Here is a 6,460-nt window from a genome sequence, read left to right as displayed (position 1 = left end):
TTTTTTTTTTTTTTTTTTTTAACAGTCTCTCAGTGTCGAGGGGACTGTCAGTACTAGTGGGGCGTGATTCAAGGTCACTGAGGTCGGTTAAAAAAGTAAAATGCGGAAGTCCGAGTTACTAAAGCTTTGGGTTTGAACGGTAACATACTGCAGTGAAAGCTTGGTCGTTGGGTATCGTCTGGAAAAAGGAGGCATGCTAAGTGAGGGTGCCACAGGTGGATAAGCTGTGAATCATGCAGTATCGTTCAGGTCTATGTGGAAGTGGCTTTGCCCGGCAGAGGAGAAGGGAAAGTCCTCATTCAGCCACTTGTCTCAGCTGTGTCTCTTCACATGTTGCCCAGAACCCAGGTTGCCACCCTGTTGAGAAAGGCTGTGTTGAGGAGAGCCGTGTGGCTGCTGGCGTGCAGCTCGCTATGGCCTCCCCTGGATCTGCACATCAGAAATGCTGAGGCTCAGGGAAGCTGCTTGCTTAGGATTTAATTTATATGTAAGGGAAAACTATGGTGCATTTAAAAAGACAAGTAGTTATGAAATTAGCACTGGGTTGGTGGATCCAGCAGGAAATGGGGACAGACGAGGTGCCTCCTGGGGACTGGGTTGTTAGCTGGGTTTGTGTAGGGGTTGCCATAGCAGCTGCCAGCAGCTCCGAGTGCTCAGGCTAGACTGCAGGCTTAAAAACCCGCTTGAGATTAAGGAAGTGCCTCAGTCGCCACTCTGTGCCCAGCGCTTTGCAGTGGGACCTGCAGCTGTCGTGTAAGAAGGAGCTTAACCTGTCCCTCAATGCGTGAGTTCCCACCTGCAGCAGTCTGATCAGAGAGAAATGACAGTTACACAATTAGAAATAAAGTTTGGTTAATGGGTAACTTTAGAGGAGCTTTTACCATTTTGTAAACTGCTTAGATCTTCTAATTTTAAATTAGCAACCAAAAGTAGAGAATTTTTTTCTTTTCCTTGCTAGTCTATCATATTGGTGCTATAGCAGGGGAAAAAAATACTGAAGGTGTGGTTGATGGTTACAATGTTACATTGTCCGGTCATTTTCTGTATTGTTGATTTAGGTTGATTTTTGTGTGGTGGTGGAAATGGAGGATACTGTGGGAGGTGAGACTGAGTTACGGGGAAGAGTTGAGCCTAGTTCCTCTCCTGGTCACTCTGCACAGCAGGAATCAGAACGACTGAGAGCAACACAACTTTCTTCCAAACCCAACATTGATCTCTGTCCACCTCTCATTGCTATAAAAAAAGGTAAGGGAGAAAATAATGATAAATTCTTCACGTTGGCTTTGTATGGAAAAAAGTTCCAGGAACAAAATGAGAAACCGATTATTAAGTAGAGTGTTAAAGTTCATAACAGGTACTTATATATACTGGGTCGGTATGTGCTGTTCTGAATGTGCCAGTGTAGGGACTGCAATGTGCAATTTTCAGCTTTATAAATAAATATGTACATATAAATAACAAATGCTTTTTTTTTACATATATATATGTATTTACAGGGTCATGCACAGTGCAACTCTGATCCCTTAGCAGATTTCCTGGTGTTGAATCATAGTAACACGATTAGAACCATTTCTCTGGAATTAAAATGAGTAGTACTCTATAGTATGGTATATGCTATAGTATGGGATCTCTCTTGTGGAATACATTAACGGTGATAATAGATTGATTAATTAGTTCAAAGATTATTGAACGTGGCCTTGCAGTGACATCAGCCAGCTCCCTCCTAACTCTCTAACCTGATCCCCTTCCACAAGGTCGGGGAATACTTAAGCAAAGTGGGCATAAGTCCATGGGCCCTGATGGGATGCACCTACGAGCACGGAGGGAGCTGGCTGATGTCATTGCAAGGCTGCATTCAATAATCTTTGAATGTTCATGGCAACTGAGAGAGGTTCCTGAGGCCTGGAGGAAAGCTAACGTCACTCCTGTCGCCAGGAAGGATAAGAAGGAGGACCCAGGGAACTACAGGCTAGTCAGCCTCACCTCAGTCCCTGGGAAGGTGATGGAGCAGCTAATCCTGGGTACCATTTCCAGGCACACGAAGGACAAGAAGGTGATTGGGAGTAGCCAGCATGGATTCACCAAAGGAAGAAATGCTTGACCAACCTCATTGCCTTTTGCAATGAAATGATTGGCTTGGTAGGTGAGGGGAGTGCCGTGGATATGGTCTACCTTTTCTTCAGTAAGCCTTTTGACGTTCTCCTGTTGGGGAATTTTTTATTGTGCCCCTTGAGGTGAATTAAACACATATTTGTGCTGAAATACATAAAAACAAAAAATGAACAGTACATTGGACAGTCCTACTGCCATAACCAGTTCTATAAGAAGTCTGCAAAGATGCTTCACAAGCTGATTCCTTATATGCACTTGCACCAGCACCAGTCCTGTGAGCATCAGCGTGGAGCGCCTCAGCCCAGCCTTGGGTCCATCCCCCAGCACCAGCTTTGCTGCCCAAAGGTAGACCCTGAGCCTCACATTCCAGGATGGCTACAAGACAATGCTGTGTCTGTTTCTTATCACCAAGGGAAACTACACTCCCTTACAGGGAGTTGTTCTGTCTCTGGCATTCCCGCTTCCAGCCAGCTTAACCCCTTCTGTAGTTGGGCCTTCTTGTTCTCTATGCCAGATTGCTCCTGGGTCACAAATTACCACTGCTGAACAGTTACAATTTGAATTTCCACTTTACTCCTGTAAGATTCTCATAGAGAAGCTAGAAGCTAATGATGCGTGGGCTGGATGAGCAGACAGTGAGATGGATTGAAAACTGAACAGACAAGCCCAGAGGGTGGTGATCAGTGGCACAAAGTTCAGTTGCAGGCCAGTAGGTAGCGGTGTACCCTAGGGGTCAATACGGGGTCCAGTCCTGTTCAATGTCTTCATTAATGATCTGGATGATGGGGCAGAATGTACCCTTAGCAAGGTTGCTGATGACACATAACTGGCAGAGGTGGCTGATACACTAGGGGGTCATGCTGCCATCCAGAGGGACCTCAGCAGGCTCGGGAGTTGGGCTGACAGGAACCTCAGGCAGTTCAACAAGAGGAAGTGCAAATTCCTGCACCTGGGGAGGAACAACCCCAGGCACCAGTACATTTTGGGGGCTGACCAGCTGGAAAGGAGATTGGCAGGAAAGGACCTGGGGGTCCTAGTGGGCACCAACTTGAACATTAGCTGGCAATGGGCCCTTGTGTCAAAGAAGGCTAATGATACCGTGGGCTGGATGAGGAAGAGTGTTGCCAGCAGGTCAAGGGAGGTGATCCATCCTCTCCACTCAGCACTGGTAAGGCCTCGCTTGGAGTACTGTGTCCAGTTCTAGGCTCCCCAGTACAAGAGAGGCATGGCCATACTGGAGGGAGTCCAGTGAAGGACCACGAAGATGATGAATGCACTGGAGCATCTCTCCTATGAGGAAAGGCTGAGCGAGCTGGGACTGTTCAGGATGGAGAAGAGGAGGACTGGGGGGGATCTCATCAGCATGTATAAATACTTGAAGGGAGGGGGCAAAGAAGAGGGACCCAGGCTCTTTTCAGTGGTGCCCAGTGACAGGACAAGAGGCAATGGGCACAAACTGAAACACAGGAGGTTCCCTCTGAAATCAGGAAACACTTTTTCACTGAGGGTGACCGAGCACTGGCACAGGATGCCCAGAGAGGTTGTGGACTCTCCTTCCTTGGAGATATTCAAAAGCCGTCTGGACATGGTCCTGGGCAACCAGCTCGAAGTGGCCCTGCTTGAGCAGGGGGGAGGTTGGACCAGATGACCTCCAGAGGTCCCTTCCAATCTCAACCATTCTATAATTCTGTGAATAATACATTATAGTCAGGGGAAAAGAGACACACAATCTGTAAGAAAATTTATAAGGAAATCAGTGCTATTAGAATATTAATTTTAGTCACAATCTCATCATTTATTTAGAATAGATTAAACAGTAGTTCCTGAAAGTTTAGTGAGCTGCTCATTAGCACTACTGCATGCTCCACTGAGGATCCTATTTGCTGCCAAGGATGGGACCTAAATATCATCTTCTGAGAAAAAAAAAGGTTGCTTTTTCTTGGACTAAAAGCAAGCTGTAGCACTTACAAATAGCGTTGTTCAGTGCTTTCAAGTAATTATCTTTTTGAAGCTAACTAAAACAGTATTTCTGTTAAGGAGAGATAAACCAATATTTCAGAATGCTTTGTAATTAAAATTTTTAAAAGACAAATGCTGGCTGGCTGGAGATAAGTTATTGTACTTAGTATCAGGAAAACATAAATACTCTTATTTGTTACTTAAATGACTTAAAAATATTCAAATCCTAATTTTTAGTAAAAACAAAGGCATGCAGTAAATTTTTTATTAAATAACTTAAAGGGCTTCAAAAGCTCTTAAGGAAGCTTAAACAATCAACATAAGATAGTTACACACTCTAATGATATATGTCCTGTTTTTATTGCAAATATTACCAGTTGTTATTCTTCAGATATTCCATGTGCTCAAATTGTCTTGCAAGTCCCTGCAAGTAGCAAGTTTGTCAGAAATGCATGAGACTGACAATCAGAATTTAGATAAAGTAACAGAAGAGGAATAACTGGGTGACAATAGCAAGTGTGAAAAGTGACAATATTTCAGAGTCTCTATTTTTTCCAGAATTGATTTCTTCAAGCTAGTACCTTAAATTGCTTTTTCTTACCTCTACTGCTATCAGTAGGAATTGTTTGCAATTGAACTTGAGAAAAAAGCCATTATAAGACATCTTTTCCCCCTAACAGCTTCTAAGGGTTTCTGCTGAGGCACAGGTTTTCTAATGTTCCTTTCATGTCTCATTTTCCCCAGCCTGAGAAGAGGTTAGCCAGCAGATATTAAGACACAACATTGCAGGTCTTGTAAGTGCATTTGTTGTGCATATACCTGAATAATTAGAACTTGTCACTTCTTTTAACTAGGCACAGAAAGTAAGCATCGTAGACGTGGAGGGGACCTGAAGACAGGGAGCACTGAGCTAGGAGCTGCTGTCACAGGATCACCTTTGACTGCTGTTCTTCCGGCAAGTGTTTTCATGCTAAAACAGGTGGTGACTCAGCTACCTTTTGTCTGTTAAATTTTCTTCTGTACAGATAATTCTTGAAGTCTTCATTGACAAAAGTTTGGCCTAATACTGGAGGGTGCTGAGTTCCTTCAGTCTCTGTTAATTACAAGGAAAAAGAACAGTGAACCACTCAAAAGTGTGTGCAGTGTTAGGCCATTTACTTTCTGTGCTCACAATGTGTGTTGCTGGAATTTTGGTTTCTGGGGTTTTTTTTGATCATCCGCTGGTTAATCCCTTGCCAACATGAAAATTAGTATTGGTAAAGAATACTTGAATAAGGTCGTGCTGCATCAGGGAAGGCATATGCAAAACAAAAGATCCAGCTGTTGGCATGGAAGCCAGAGATGATAAAAGACTGACATAGATGAGTTGGGACCTACATGGGAGAAGAATGAACGGTGAATCAAAAAAGACGTGTAGCTTTTAGAGACATCAGAATGGTACTGACCAACAACTACAGGTATTCAGGCATTCTTGGTGTCACCTGGTCTCAAAGAGATGCAGGTAGAGACAGGAGTGATGTAAAACATCCATTTAGAGTCTGGGGTAAGACCAAATGGTAGGAGGCAAAGGTGGACGTTGGCCAGCTTTTTGTTTTTTTAATCCAAAAGTAAATCAGGATTTATCAATTACAGTTCCTAGTTTAGAGTACTGGGAAGATGATGTAATTTATCTTTGTTTCTCTGCAATAAAAATTGTGAGGTACAGAGGCACTCCAGACATCCCCAGACTTCAGATACTCATGTCAGTGGGAGCTGTGTGTAGAAGGAAATGCTCAGTGTGGTGACTTTTTTACCCAAATCTTTAGTTTTCCGTGTAGCTTCTGAAGATTATCTGTTGACTTAAAAATGTTATTCACCATATCTATGTTCACACTGTTATGAAGATTTAAAAAAATCCTTTGTCTACATAAAATTCCTTCTTTATCATTCTGGTAATACCTTTATATGACCCGCGTATTAAACATCAATTGTATATTTGTTCCAGTGGTGACTCATTTTATAGTGGATTTGTTTTATTTATTTCCTTTGAGGTTGTTGACTTAAAAATGTTATTCACCATATCTATGTTCACACTGTTATGAAGATTTAAAAAAATCCTTTGTCTACATAAAATTCCTTCTTTATCATTCTGGTAATACCTTTATATGACCCGCGTATTAAACATCAATTGTATATTTGTTCCAGTGGTGACTCATTTTATAGTGGATTTGTTTTATTTATTTCCCTTGAGGTAATAACTTGATATTATATATTAAAATGCTGGCAGTGTAGAGATAGATCTGGTCCCAAATCTGGAATAGAAGTTTGGAAGCTGGATTCATAAAGCTGAGATTCGAATTAGAGCCTTAATAGTGCTAAATTTGTATTGTAACCTTAGCCTGGATCCACA

The 6,460-nt window shown here is 42.5% G+C and overlaps 1 long non-coding RNA gene across 1 annotated transcript; it reads left to right on the top strand.

Annotated features, from left to right (window-relative positions):
* The first annotated feature begins 33 nt into the window (after positions 1 to 33).
* On the top strand, positions 34 to 6,013 carry LOC109279390. The gene is made up of 3 exons (XR_002086144.1): positions 34 to 82; positions 1,059 to 1,245; positions 4,926 to 6,013. It is a non-coding gene; the product is annotated as an uncharacterized LOC109279390 (long non-coding RNA).
* Positions 6,014 to 6,460: the final 447 nt, after the last annotated feature.

This window comes from Aptenodytes forsteri, unplaced genomic scaffold, assembly GCF_000699145.1.
Source record: "Aptenodytes forsteri isolate BGI_AS27 unplaced genomic scaffold, ASM69914v1 Scaffold97, whole genome shotgun sequence".
In the NCBI taxonomy this organism is placed as follows: Eukaryota; Metazoa; Chordata; class Aves; order Sphenisciformes; family Spheniscidae; genus Aptenodytes; species Aptenodytes forsteri.
The sequence above is the reverse complement of the archived record's forward strand: the minus strand, read 5'-3'. Positions and strand labels throughout refer to the sequence as shown.